General features: G+C 37.2%; 1 long non-coding RNA gene across 3 annotated transcripts in view; it reads left to right on the top strand.

Moving 5' to 3' along the window:
• Nucleotides 1-12,807, top strand: part of LOC138738990 (uncharacterized) — a 41,566-nt gene extending 28,759 nt beyond the window's left edge. For 2 of the 3 annotated variants that reach the window (XR_011341938.1, XR_011341940.1), the window contains exon 4: nt 8,184-12,807. This is a non-coding gene — a long non-coding RNA (uncharacterized lncRNA). The remainder of the gene's footprint in view (nt 1-8,183) is intronic. The other variant, XR_011341939.1, reaches the window with a different exon arrangement.
• Nucleotides 12,808-14,266: the final 1,459 nt, after the last annotated feature.

The following is a 14,266-nucleotide window of genomic DNA, read 5'->3' as shown; positions in this document are numbered from 1 at the left end:
AAGTAAAAGGAAACATCAACAGATTGTTAAAAAATTATATTTTCCGAAATTATCTGAGCCTGCTTGTTTACAAAAAGCCACGACTCAGCATGAAATGGATTCAGGAAAACAAGCGAAGAATTCGGCCTTGGAGCTCCGTTCTGATTCTGTAAGTCTTTTTGAAGGTCGTTTTCAGCTGCCTTTAGAACAAAGGGCTGGCCGGATGCCAGTATTTCAAACAATGTCTACTGAGACTTTGATTCCACAAGAACAGCAGAATCCCACCATGTCTGGATCTACTGATGTTGATATACTTTTCAAGAGTCTTGAACATAAGATATTTTCTTCAATGATGCATTTAGGTGATTCTATGAATAATCTTACTTCTAAGATTAATGCATTGGTGGATGTCAATACTCAACAGATGGCTGATTATGGAGCTTTTAAAGTTGAAACTATTGAAAGACTTGAGATGTGTGATCAAGGATTATCTGATGTACAAGATCAATTGCAAGATGTGAATAAAATAATTGAAACATTACAGATTCAGAATAAAAATTTAGCGAAAAAGGTTGATTATTTGGAGAACCAATCCTGAAGGAATAATGTGAAAATTGTCGGCTTGCCAGAAGGTATAGAAGGGCCAGATCCAAGCAAATTTTTCACTGAATGGATTCCACAAGTGTTGGGACAAGATAAGTTTTCTGAAGGTTTAATATTGGAATGGGCTCATAGAGCGTTGAGAAGGAGACCTTTTTCAGGACAGAATCCAAGACCTGTTCTGGTTCGCTGTTTAAATTACTGTGATAGAGAGACTATTTTACGTATTGCTATTAGAAATGCACAGCAAAACAGAACTCCTTTGATGGTTCAGAGTAATCATGTTTTCTTCTATCCGGATTTGAGTCAGGAAATTATGTTTCAACGACATGAATTTAATTCTGTGAAATAATTATTGTGGAAAAAAGGATATAAGGCAACATTTAGATACCCTGCGGTACTGAAGATTTTTCAGGATGGATATCAACCAAAGTTCTTTGATAATCCTAAAGAAGCTATGGATTTTGCTCAGTCTTTACCAATTATGCAATTCCAGGAACGACGTAGTCCTCCACGGTCTCCAAAGAGGGCAGAGCTGCAAGAAGGGAATTTGATTTCTGGAAGAAATGGAAGAAACGGTGGTCGCAATGGCAAAGGAAACTCATTTAATAGATAAGGAACATTTGAAACTCAAACGTGAATGGGTTGGGCACGTTTTTTATTCTTCGTTTAATTCTAAGGCAAAAGGTGTGGCAATTTTGGTACATGAGAATCTACCATTTTAGTTACAGAGTGAAGAGAAAAATGGTGGAAGATTATTAAAATTAAATTGTACAATCTTTAATGAGACATGGACTTTGCTTGATGTTTATGCTCCTAATGTTGAGGATACAGCTTTTGTTGTGGATATGTCTTTATTACTTGGACAATCAAACTCTAATGTGATGTTGGGGGAGATTTGAATGTGGTGTTGGAGCCTTTATTGGATAAGTACTCAAGAGTAATTAAGAAGTCTAAGATGGCAATCCATGATATTAATATAATGGCAGATTTGAATTTAATTGATATTTGGCGAAGAGTTAACCCTACAGAGAAAGATTTTTCTTTTTATTCCTCGCGACATAATTTCTTTTTCTAGAATTGATTATTTTTTAATATCAGCACATTTGCAGGATAGGGTTACATCTGTGGAGTATAAGGCTAGATTGGTTTCGGATCATTCATTATTATTATTGGAATATTTGAGTTCACAAGATGTTCAGAAAGCTTCAAGATGGAGATTTAATACTATGCTATTACGACGCGAATTTAATTCTGTGAAAGAACGGTTGTGGAGAAAAAGACATAGGGCAACATTCAGGTATTCTGCGATACTGAAGATTTTTTAGGATGGAACTTAGCCAAAATTCTTTGACAATCCTAAAGAGGTTATGGACTTTGCTTATTCTCTACCAATCATTCAGTTTCAGGAACGATGTAGTCCTTCAAGGTCTCCAAAGAGAGTAGAGATGTAAGGTGGGATCCAGATTTTTAAAAGAAATGGAAGCAATGGTGATCGAAGTGGTAATGTTGATTTAAAAAAAAAATAAAACTTTTATCTTTTTTTGAAAAGAGTTTAAATAGTTTAAATAATGATGATAGTTTAATGAAATGGGAGTTGGGAGAGGGAACTGGGTGGGCACTAGTTTCCAGAAGTCATCAGCTACCTGTGAGTTATCTCACACCCAATATTTTGGGGGAGTTACCGCTTTGGGCGGTTTAAACAGTAGGAGGTAGTTGTGATCTCCGACCTGTTTTTTTTTCTTTTTAATTTTTGGGTTAAGAAGTGAAGGGTTTTTTTATTATTTTTTTTAATAAATATTTTTTTAAACTCTTTGTTTTCTGATTGTAATTGAGAGGGAATTAGGTTTTTTTTCTCTTTTTTGGGGGGGGACTTTTTCTCTTTTTTCTTTCTTTTTTAAGAGGATGATGTCAGAAGATAATAAGTCAAAAATTGAGGATGTTGAAATAGATGAAGAGGAAGATGAGGGGAAAGGTGATAAGAAGAGAAAGAAGAAAATTAAGTACAAATACATTTAGGGAGAAGAGTTTAATAAAATTAAGTTAATTTCGATAGAGAATTTTGAAGATGTTATAAATGAAGAATATGGAGAATTTTATAAGAGTTTGAACTTTTTTTTCTTTTTTTATATAAGGGGAGGGGAAGGGAATAAAAATTTTATCTGATTTTTTTTCTAAGGGATGTTTTTGTTCTCTCGATGAATTATAAAGGAAATGGTATTAATGGAAATTCTGTATTTATGTATTAATTATGATTTTTTGTATAACAGATATGTGGTTGATAAATGATTTTAATATTTGAACTTAGTTTTAAAGTGGATTTTATTTGTTAAATACATGTATTATGTTTGATTTAAATAAATGTTTAAATATGTTTGATTTAAATATATGTTTCTTTGGCTTGGCTTCGCGGACGAAGATTTATGGAGGGGGTAAAAAAGTCCACGTCAGCTGCAGGCTCGTTTGTGGCTGACCAGTCCGATGCGGGACAGGCAGACACGATTGCAGCGGTTGCAAGGGAAAATTGGTTGGTTGGGGTTGGGTGTTGGGTTTTTCCTCCTTTGCCTTTTGTCAGTGAGGTGGGCTCTGCGGTCTTCTTCAAAGGAGGCTGCTGCCCGCCAAACTGTGAGGCGCCAAGATGCACGGTTTGAGGCGTTATCAGCCCACTGGCGGTGGTCAATGTGGCAGGCACCAAGAGATTTCTTTAGGCAGTCCTTGTACCTTTTCTTTGGTGCACCTCTGTCACGGTGGCCAGTGGAGAGCTCGCCATATAATACGATCTTGGGAAGGCGATGGTCCTCCATTCTGGAGACGTGACCCATCCAGCGCAGCTGGATCTTCAGCAGCGTGGACTCGATGCTGTCGACCTCTGCCATCTCGAGTACCTCGACGTTAGGGGTGTGAGCGCTCCAATGGATGTTGAGGATGGAGCGGAGACAACGCTGGTGGAAGCGTTCTAGGAGCCGTAGGTGGTGCCGGTAGAGGACCCATGATTCGGAGCTGAACAGGAGTGTGGGTATGACAACGGCTCTGTATACGCTTATCTTTGTGAGGTTTTTCAGTTGGTTGTTTTTCCAGACTCTTTTGTGTAGTCTTCCAAAGGCGCTATTTGCCTTGGCGAGTCTGTTGTCTATCTCATTGTCGATCCTTGCATCTGATGAAATGGTGCAGCCGAGATAGGTAAACTGGTTGACCGTTTTGAGTTTTGTGTGCCCGATGGAGATGTGGGGGGGCTGGTAGTCATGGTGGGGAGCTGGCTGATGGAGGACCTCAGTTTTCTTCAGGCTGACTTCCAGGCCAAACATTTTGGCAGTTTCCGCAAAGCAGGACGTCAAGCGCTGAAGAGCTGGCTCTGAATGGGCAACTAAAGCGGCATCATCTGCAAAGAGTAGTTCACGGACAAGTTTCTCTTGTGTCTTGGTGTGAGCTTGCAGGCGCCTCAGATTGAGGAGACTGCCATCCGTGCGGTACCGGATGTAAACAGCGTCTTCATTGTTGGGGTCTTTCATGGCTTGGTTCAGCATCATGCTGAAGAAGATTGAAAAGAGGGTTGGTGCGAGAACACAGCCTTGCTTCACGCCATTGTTAATGGAGAAGGGTTCAGAGAGCTCATTGCTGTATCTGACCCGACCTTGTTGGTTTTCGTGCAGTTGGATAATCATGTTGAGGAACTTTGGGGGACATCCGATGCGCTCTAGTATTTGCCAAAGCCCTTTCCTGCTCACGGTGTCGAAGGCTTTGGTGAGGTCAACAAAGGTGATGTAGAGTCCTTTGTTTTGTTCTCTGCACTTTTCTTGGAGCTGTCTGAGGGCAAAGACCATGTCAGTGGTTCCTCTGTTTGCGCGAAAGCCGCACTGTGATTCTGGGAGAATATTCTCAGCGACACTAGGTATTATTCTATTTAGTAGAATCCTAGCGAAGATTTTGCCTGCAATGGAGAGCAACGTGATTCCCCTGTAGTTTGAGCAGTCTGATTTCTCGCCTTTGTTTTTGTACAGGGTGATGATGGTGGCATCACGAAGATCCTGAGGCAGTTTACCTTGGTCCCAACAAAGCTTGAAAATCTCATGCAGTTTGGCATGCAGAGTTTTGCCGCCAGCCTTCCAGACTTCTGGGGGGATTCCATCCATACCTGCTGCTTTGCCACTTGATATTTTGTTAGTTTTTTTTGTTGTTAAGTTTTATCTTTTTTTGTAAGTGGGTTTTTTTATTTTATTTACAACATTGTTAATTAATTCTTCACTCTTTATTTTGGGGGGAAGGTTGGACTAATTTTAAATTAGATGATTAATATGTTATAATTATTGGGGGGGTTAATGATGTAGTATTCTAATTTTTATTATCTTATGTTTTATTATTTCTTTAAATGTAATTTTTATTTTATTTATGTCATAAAATTTTAAATAAAGTTTATAAAAAATAAAAAAAAATTAAGAGTGGTACCCAAGAGCATCGGATAGATGCTTCTGGTGTAAACAAGAGACTGGAACAACATTAGATGCAATTTTTACATGTTCAAAAGTAAAAACTTTATGGGAAGATCTAAACCTAATATTAAAACAAAATCACAAAATATAAATATACCAAAAGATCCAAAAAAATGTTGTTAAATAATATGAGACATAAAATTAGGACTAAAATTAGACAGCCCAAGTAAGATTTATTATGATAATGCTAGCAGGAGCAAAAAAAAAGTATCATGATAACCTGAAAAATGGAAACATGCCTTACAATGCAACAGTGGTATACAGAAATAAACAAGTGTATTGCATTAGAAAAAATTACGTAGTCTGAAAGGCAAATATACATTATTCAAGCAAATTTGGGAACCATACATAAAATGTTAAAGAATCCCGACCACAAACCTCCATCTCTTAAAATGGCATAATTATGAGCACAATAAGATTTAAAATATGTGAAAGTGGATGATACCAATTTTTCCATTTTTATTTTTTGTTTTAATTTTTGAAGGGGTTGGGGAAGGGGAGAAGGATGAGGGGGAGAAAAGAAATATCACTATGTATATATTGATCATTTGTGGACGTTGTTATTGATATGACTTGTAGTGCAAGAAAATTTTTTTAAACAGTCAGAATAGAGAATTACTCCTTTGGGAAGCAGTCATGCTTCCAATGCTTGGGAGACGATGCAAGAGTATGTTAGTGGCTTCCCACTCACTGGGTTTGTGGGGAAGGACCAGTGTAGGGTTAGGATTGCACTGGGGCCTGAAATAATTTCAATGTAAGAGCAAGTGAGTAGCATTTCCATGCAAGGGGAAAACTGGAGGAATTATTCAGATCAGACAGCATCTGTGGAGGTACAGGGACAGTCTGCCCAAAACCTTTTGCTCTTCAATATAGAGATGCCCACAAGTGAATGCAGGTATTTTAGTTTAAATGCATGTTCAAACAATGGTGCAGCTAACACAAGCTCTGGCAAGAAGTAGATATTTAAAGAGGAATTGAGTAATGTAATGAATTTGTTATATTCTGTACAATGCAAAGAAGCACCAAAATTCTATTTCCTTCAGCCAAAGATAACATTAATAAATAGTGCTCAAAGTAAGGCAGCATCATTGATTATTCAGGAATCTGATGGTGGCGGGGGAAAGCTGTCCTTGTGCTGTTCAGTGCTTGTCCTTGAGCTCCTGTACCATTTCCCAATGGTAGCAGAGTGAAGAGGGCATGGCCTGGCTAGTGGGGTTCTTTGGGGATAGAGACTGCTTTTTCAAAATACTGCTTCACGTGGCTCTCCTTGATGGAATTAAGTCTGGTGTCACAGGCCAAGTTAACAACCCTCTGGAGGTTATTCCTATGGAGTTGGTGTAGGGGAGAGATGTGATTGAACATCTCACAGCAGATTTGCATAAAACCCAGTTTTTCAGTACCCTTTAAAAATATAAAGTTTTGTTCTTGTAAGTAATTATAAGAATGAAGAAAACTAGAGCTCAAATGAAGAAACTAATTTTAAAGCTATTGGTAAGTTTGGAAGAAGTTTGGCCTATCTTTGAGTTGGAACCAGGAACCTTGAGTATTTCTTCTTCTTGCACCCAGCGTCGACCATCGGTGACGCTGACGGTGATGCCGGTCACGGAGTCCTTGACAAGATGGCACCCAATGATCTCCTACAGATGTTGAAGAATCTGTGCATGCGCACTAATCAGAGTATTTTCCGCTGGGGGGCAGTGCTCGTCGGTCCAGTGAGTCTGGATCGGCAGAGAGCAGACCTGAGGGGAGGGGGAGAGGAAGGTGAAAGTGGCAGAAGAAAGAATTAAAGGAGTTAATAAAGGGAGAGATGAGAAGCAGCAAGAAACCAGCTCTGAAGAAGAGCTGGCCAGTGATCGAGGAAGAAATGTATGAGAAATTGTCTTGGGTAAACTTGTACCTCTCACTTTCTTTGTTTTAGATTGGTCACAGTGTTTGAACTACCGAAAGAAAATAGACACACACACTGAGCAGTTTAGATTATACAAATGTTTATTACAAATTCAAAAGCTGATTTCACACTACAATATGCAAACCCTTCCCAACTATACTTATCAACGCTTGGACTGGTCCCAACTGCCGAAGCGAGGCAACGACTGCACACTTGTAGTAGGTTGTCAGGGTGCTGGTAGCAGCTTCTCCACCTCCCCTGACCAGGACGTTGGCTGGACTCCAGAAGTTCTTCTTCTTGCTGAGAGATGTTGCCACCTCTCAGAGAGTCTCTCCCTTCAGCAGCGGGACCATGGCTTATATTACCCAAAAACTGCTTACTCAGCTTATCACTTTGAATAAATGGTTTATTTTGCGTCAAGGCTAGGCCCCTGACAGTCTGTGACCAAAACATTGTGTCAAGGCTAGGCCTCTGACAGTCTGTGACCAAAACAAGCAGGAAGATTAAATGTTCTCGGTACACAGATGTCCTTTCTTCAGATAACAGCATCTCTGGCCCCTCGGTGGAATTTTGCTTATGTCTGCTGATTCTTAAAAACAATTAGGTTCTCAGCCTTGCAGAACCCAAAGCTGCAAGTTTTATATATAAAAAAAAGGTTCTCAGCTCTGCAAAACCAAGAGCTGGAAATTAAGAAAAAACAGGCTAAAAAATAGGTTAGAATCTTCCATTACAGAAATCTATGGCTGCCAGGGTAGGCACTTTTCTAAATATAAAGATTATTTTGAAAATCAGTTTCATGCAAAGTCACAGCAAATTTCATTGGGCTTTACATCTGTTAATAGTATATTGGCTAATGTTACGGTAGATATTTCCACTGTTAAAGCTGATGTTGTGAATTATGCAAAAGTGGTGGATAAAGTTCAAGAAAAAGTTAAGATGGATGTTAAGTTAGACAATTGTGTCAGTGATATTGGACAATGTCAAAAAAAATTGACATGTATGATAATTTTACAGGATGAAGGATTGAAAAAGCAGATTTATTGAAGAAAATTGTGGGATTACCTGAAGACTTTGAGGGGTTGGAACCAGTAAAAAAAAATTTCAAAAATGGATACCAGATGTGTTGGGAGCTGAAATGTTTCCGGATGGTTTGGAATTGGACAGAGCACATAGAGCTTTCAGGGGAAAAATACGATGCCTGGTTAACCATCTTGATCTGTTTTGTTCAGGTGTCTGAGATATCAAGACAGAGAATTGATGTTCAGGTTGGCAGTTTGGAATGCAAGGCAACATGGAGATCCTTTGATGGTTGAAAACAGAAGTCTTATATATGGATCTCAGTCAACATATTATTGAACAGCGTAAAGAATTTAATTCAGCAAAAACTATCCTTTGGCAGAAAGGTTATAAATTTGCTTTTAGATTTTCTGTGGTTCTAAAATGTTTTCTATGGGAATATGACTTGATTTTTCTTTCTATTTGTCTGTCTGTGTCTGTCTATCTATGTTGATAGAGAAGCTTTGGACTTTGAAAAGTCTTTGCCGGATCTTGAGGTCAATCTTTGCCACCTCAAATGAAAAAGAATGGCAAATAGATTTGGGGGCGGGCGGGGGAGAGAAGAAAGGGAAGAAAGATTAGTTGGAAGAGTCACAGCAGAAAGATTCGAGTGATTCTGAAGAAGTTTCGATAGATGATGAGGGAATAAAGAACTGGAAGAAGCTTATCATACTTGAAGATACTGACTTTTATAAAGAAAGCTCTTGGTGCCTGCCACATTGACCATCGCAACAAGCCTGCAGCTGACGTGGACGTTACTCCTCCATAAATCTTCGTCCGCCAAGCCAAACAAGACTTGGTAGTTAAGGGAGGAGGGAAGGAGGTTGGGTTGTTTTTAAAATATATTTATTCTTTTATCTTAATTTTTGAGGTGTTGTTTTGTTGAGTTGGAGATCCAGCTGCATGGATTATGGTGATTATATAATAGATGGCTAATTTAAAATTTGCTACATTTAATGTGAATGGGCTCAATGATCCGATTAAATGCGAAAGAGTATTAACATATATTAAGAAATTTAAAGTTGATATTGCGTTTTTGCATGAAACTCATTTAACGGAAAGTGAACATCAAAAGTTAAAAGAGATTGGGTAGGACAGGTCATGTATTCTTTCAATTCCAAAGCAAGAGGGGTAGTGATTTTAATTCTTCAGAACTTACCTTTTATTTTAGAGTCGGTATATGAGTCAGTGGAAGGATTTTGATGGTCGATTGTATAAAAAAATTACAGAATCTTGGACACTGGTGAATATTTATGCGCGAAGCCAAGCCAAAGAAATGTGGATGATAGGTTTTTTCAGGACGTTTTACTGAATTTGTCATATTCTAATGATCAAATTGTAGGGGGAGACTGTAATTGTTGTTTAGATCATTGGTTGATAAGTCGGGTAAAGTGATACTTAGAAAAAAGATGGCTAAGAGATTTTTTGATGAAGGAACTTAATTTAGTCGATGTATGGAGTAAGTTGAATTTAGAAGAGAGATTATTCATATTGTTCAGCTAAGTATGATGCTTACTCTAGCATTGATTTTTTTGTGTGGTCGACTCAACTCATGAACAATATAGTTTCGACTGAATATAAATCAAGGATGTTAGATCATTCTTTGGTTTTATTAACATATGTGGGACGGATAAGATGGCTTCTTATCACTGGAGATTTAACTGTTGTTGAAAAATTAGGAATTTTGTAAATTAATGAACAATTCAACAGTTTGATATAAATAAGGATTCAGTGAGTAGTAAATTTGTATTTTGGGATGCAATCTAATGGGTCAGATTATTAGTTTTACAGTGAAGCTAAAAAGACAATATTCAGCTAAAATGGAAAAACTGGAAAATGTTGTTAATGTTGTAGAAAAAGTTACAGAAGGGTAAATTGAGAAGAAAACTAATTTGGATTTTGAAATTGAAATATAACGCATTACAAACTTTATAGAGTTGAACATTTATTACAAAGATCTAACCAGAAATATTGAGCTATGGGGAAAATAATGCATAAATTCATGGCAATTGAAATCTGAACAAATGTCTAGAATGATAAAGGCAGTTTAAAAAAATTCAGAGGTTTATTACAGAATATTAATGAACAGTTTAAAGAATTTTATTAAAAATATATACTTCAGTGTGACAAGACAAGGATAAAATAGAAGAGTTTCTAAATAGATTGCCGTTACCGATATTAAATAATTGGACGAGGGAACAGTTGGAGAATTCAATTGATTTGAGAGAGATTAAATTGGTTTTGAATTCAATGCCGAATGGTAAATCTCCAGGAGAAGTTGGGTTTACTGTGGAATTTTATAAAAAAAAAATGTCAAAATTTAATGCTTCCAATGTTTGAAGTTCTACAACAAGTTTTGGATACACAATCTGTTCTGGAATAGTTTTCTCAAGCTGTAATTTACAGTGATTCTTAAAAAAAGGTAAAGACCCTTTGAATTCTGGTTCTTGTAGACCAGTTTTGTTATTGAATGTTGATTATAAAATTTGACTAAGATTTTGGCTAATAGATTGGCACAGTATTTACCAAAGTTGATTCATATTGATCAGACGGGTTTTATTAAGAGTAGATATTCTGCAGATAATGTATTTAAATTAATTAGTTTAATAAATATTTCTCTGGAGGAATCCAACATGCCAATGGTCTTATCATTGGATGCCGAAAAGGCTTTTGATAGGGTAGAATAGGTTTTTAAAATTTATTTTGGTTTGGATCAATGTTTATAAGTTGGATTAAGACAATATATAAGCAACCTAGAGTAATGACAAATGGAGTCTTATCTGAATCTTTCAATTTGGAGAAATCTACCAGCCAGGTTTGCCTTTTATCATCAGTATTGTTTGCCTTGGTGATTGAACCTTTGGCTCAATTGATAAGACAGGAAAGGAATATAAAGGGTATTAAATCAGGATTGGAGGAATACAAGATTAGTTTATTTGCAGATGATATATTAATATATTTAACAGACCCATTAGAGTCATTGAAGGTGTTACAGAAAAAGTTAATACAGTATGGGGAATTATCTGATTATAAAGTGAATTGAAATAAAAGTGAGCTTTTGCCATTGTCTGAAGCTGATTATTATGGTTGTAAAGGAGTGATAGGTTTTAAATGGTCAAATCAGATTAATTATTTGATTTAAATTATTATTGTTAATTTCTATAATAAAAGATTTAAACAAATGGAAGGATTTACCATTAACTTTGGTGAGTAGAGTGAATTGTATATTAAAAAAAAAATGAATCTATTTCCTAGACTTCAGAACTTTTTACAAAATATTCCTTGTAATATACCAAAAAAGCTTTTTAAAGATTTGAATACAGTGGTTAGAAAATTTTTATGGAAGGGGAAAATTGGTGAGAGTTTCTCTGCATATACTAACATGGAAATATGAGTTGGGTGGTTTGCAACTTGCGAATTTTAAAAATTATTATAAAGCTGCGCAATTAAAAATTATAAATAGAATGCTTGATTTGGAGAGTCCTTTGATATAGCATTAAAGAGAATTGAAGATAGAAATTGGAATGATATTTATATTTGGAATGGTATATTTAAATGGAGTGGTAAATTTATAAGTTTTAATAAATCACCTACTTTATTTCTTTTGATGGGTATTTGGGAAGGGGTAAACAAATACGCTTGTAACCAAGATATATTGTCCTGATATACTCCTTTGTATCAGAATAAATGTTTTTCTTTTATGGTTATTAATAACTTTAAAATTTTGAATCAAAAAGGAATTAAGATGATAAATGACTGCTTTGAATTAAGTTTTTATCATTTGAAAGGTTGAAGGAAAAATATCAAATACCTACTCACACTTTTTTGTTATTATCAAATTAAATCAATGTCTTATGATTACTTTGGGAGATATTAGCTTTTATCCAGAGTTGAAATTTGAAATGTTGGTCGTGATGGAGGGAAGAAAGGTTTTATTTCTGAAATGTATAAATTATTGCAGCAGAAAATGTCCAAAATTGAGTTACATAAATCACGACTTAAATGGGAGAAGGAGTTCGGAGTTCATTGGAGAAATATTTGTAGGGATAATATGACAAAAAATTTAAATGTTAGGTATAGGCTTGTAATCTATAATTTTCTACATCAATTATGTTGGATTCCAGAACATTTGAAAAGAGATAATCTGAATGTTTTTGATTTGTTTTCGTTGAAATGATCAGAAAGGTACGTTTGTACACTCAGTATGGTCTTGTGATAAAGTTAGGTGATTTTGGCATAGGGTAAAAGACTGCAAAATATTTTAAAAATAAAATTTATTATTCAAATTTTTTAAACTTGGAGATATTAGTGAAATGTTTGTTTTATAAATTAGATACATTTCAAATGACTTGAGATTAGCTTTAGCAGTGGCGAGGATGTGTAGAGCTAGTTCATGGAAAGATCAAATGGATCTTAGTTTACAAAGATGGCATTTAGAATTAAGTTTGTGTATACCATTGGAGAAGATGATATAATTTAAGGGATAAATATATTTAAAAGGATTTGGAGTCCATATTTGGATTATTTTAAATTCAAAATTTGAGGATAGGGTTTTGAATGTGCTGAGTCTCCTTATCACATACTAAATGAATGGCTTTTGGTGTTCTTTCTCCTTTTTCTCCTTTTTTAGTGGAGAGGATGTTTAAGATAGGTTTTGGGGGGAGGGGTTTGAGTTTTTTGGTAGATTCTTTTTTAGTTTATTTCTGTAACCATGTTTAAATTTAGATATGTTATATTTAATTTTTTTGTAAAAGTGGTTGTTCCTTTTCTCTTATAAATAAAATATTTATAATATTAGTCAGTGATTCAACCAGCCAGAATGCTCTCCAAAGTACACCTGTGCAAGTTTACAAGAGTTTTGGTGATGTACTGAGTCTCCTTAGACATCTCACAAAGTATAGCTGCTGGTGAACCTTCTTTGTGATTGCATCAACTTGGAGATGTTGTCTCCCAGGAATTGAAGTTCTTGAACCTCTCAACGAAGCCCTTGATGAGGACTGGGTCATGTTCCCCTGACTTCCTCCTTTTTTCTAACTTTATTTAAAGATTTTTAAAAAAACATAACACAGTCCAATAATCATCAAAAATTGACTTTACAAAGATAAACCCCAAACCCACCCTCTCACCCCTTCAGCCAACTTCCTTAAGGGGAGCCAAAAATATAAATTGTGTGTGTGTGTATTTTTTTCTTTCTTTGGCTTGGCTTCGCGGACGAAGATTTATGGAGCGGGGTAAATGTCCACGTCAGCTGCAGGCTCGTTTGTGGCTGACAAGTCCGATGCGGGACAGGCAGACACGGTTGCAGGGGAAAATTGGTTGGTTGGGGTTGGATGTTGGGTTTTTCCTCCTTTGTCTTTTGTCAGTGAGGTGAGCTCTGCGGTCTTCTTCAAAGGAGGTTGCTGCCCGCCGAACTGTGAGGTGCCAAGATGCAGGGTTTGAGGGGATGTCAGCCCACTGGCGGTGGTCAATGTGGCAGGCACCAAGCGATTTCTTTAGGCAGTCCTTGTACCTCTTCTTTGGTGCACCTCTGTCACGGTGGCCAGAGGAGAGCTCGCCATATAACACGATCTTGGGAAGGTGATGGTCCTCCATTCTGGAGATGTGACCCACCCAGCACAGCTGGATCTTCAACAGCGTGGACTCGATGCTGTCGGCCTCTGCCATCTTGAGTAATTCGACATTAGGGATGAAGGCGCTCCAATGAATGTTGAGGATGGAGCGGAGACAACGCTGGCGGAAGCGTTCTAGGAGCCGTAGGTGATGCCGGTAGAGGACCCATGATTCGGAGCCGAACAGGAGTGTGGGTATGATAACGGCTCTGTATATGCTTATCTTTGTGAGGTTTTTCAGTTGGTTGTTTTTCCAGACTCTTTTGTGTAGTCTTCCAAAGGCGCTATTTGCCTTGGCGAGTCTGTTGTCTATCTCGTTGTCGATCCTTGCATCTGATGAAATGGTGCAGCCGAGGTAGGTAAACTGGTTGACTGTTTTGAGTTTTGTGTGCCCGATGGAGATGTGGGGGGGCTGGTAGTCATGGTTGGGAGCTGGCTGATGGAGGACCTCAGTTTTCTTCAGGCTGACTTCCAGGCCAAACATTTTGGCAGTTTCCGCAAAACAGGACGTCAAGCGCTGAAGAGCTGGCTCTGAATGGGCAACTAAAGCGGCATCGTCTGCAAAGAGTAGTTCACGGACAAGTTTCTTTTGTGTCTTGGTGTGAGCTTGCAGGCGCCTCAGATTGAAGAGACTGCCATCCGTGCGG

Source organism: Narcine bancroftii, chromosome 7 (assembly GCF_036971445.1).
Source record: "Narcine bancroftii isolate sNarBan1 chromosome 7, sNarBan1.hap1, whole genome shotgun sequence".
NCBI classification, from domain to species: domain Eukaryota; kingdom Metazoa; phylum Chordata; class Chondrichthyes; order Torpediniformes; family Narcinidae; genus Narcine; species Narcine bancroftii.
This window is presented reverse-complemented; position numbering and strand designations above follow the sequence as displayed.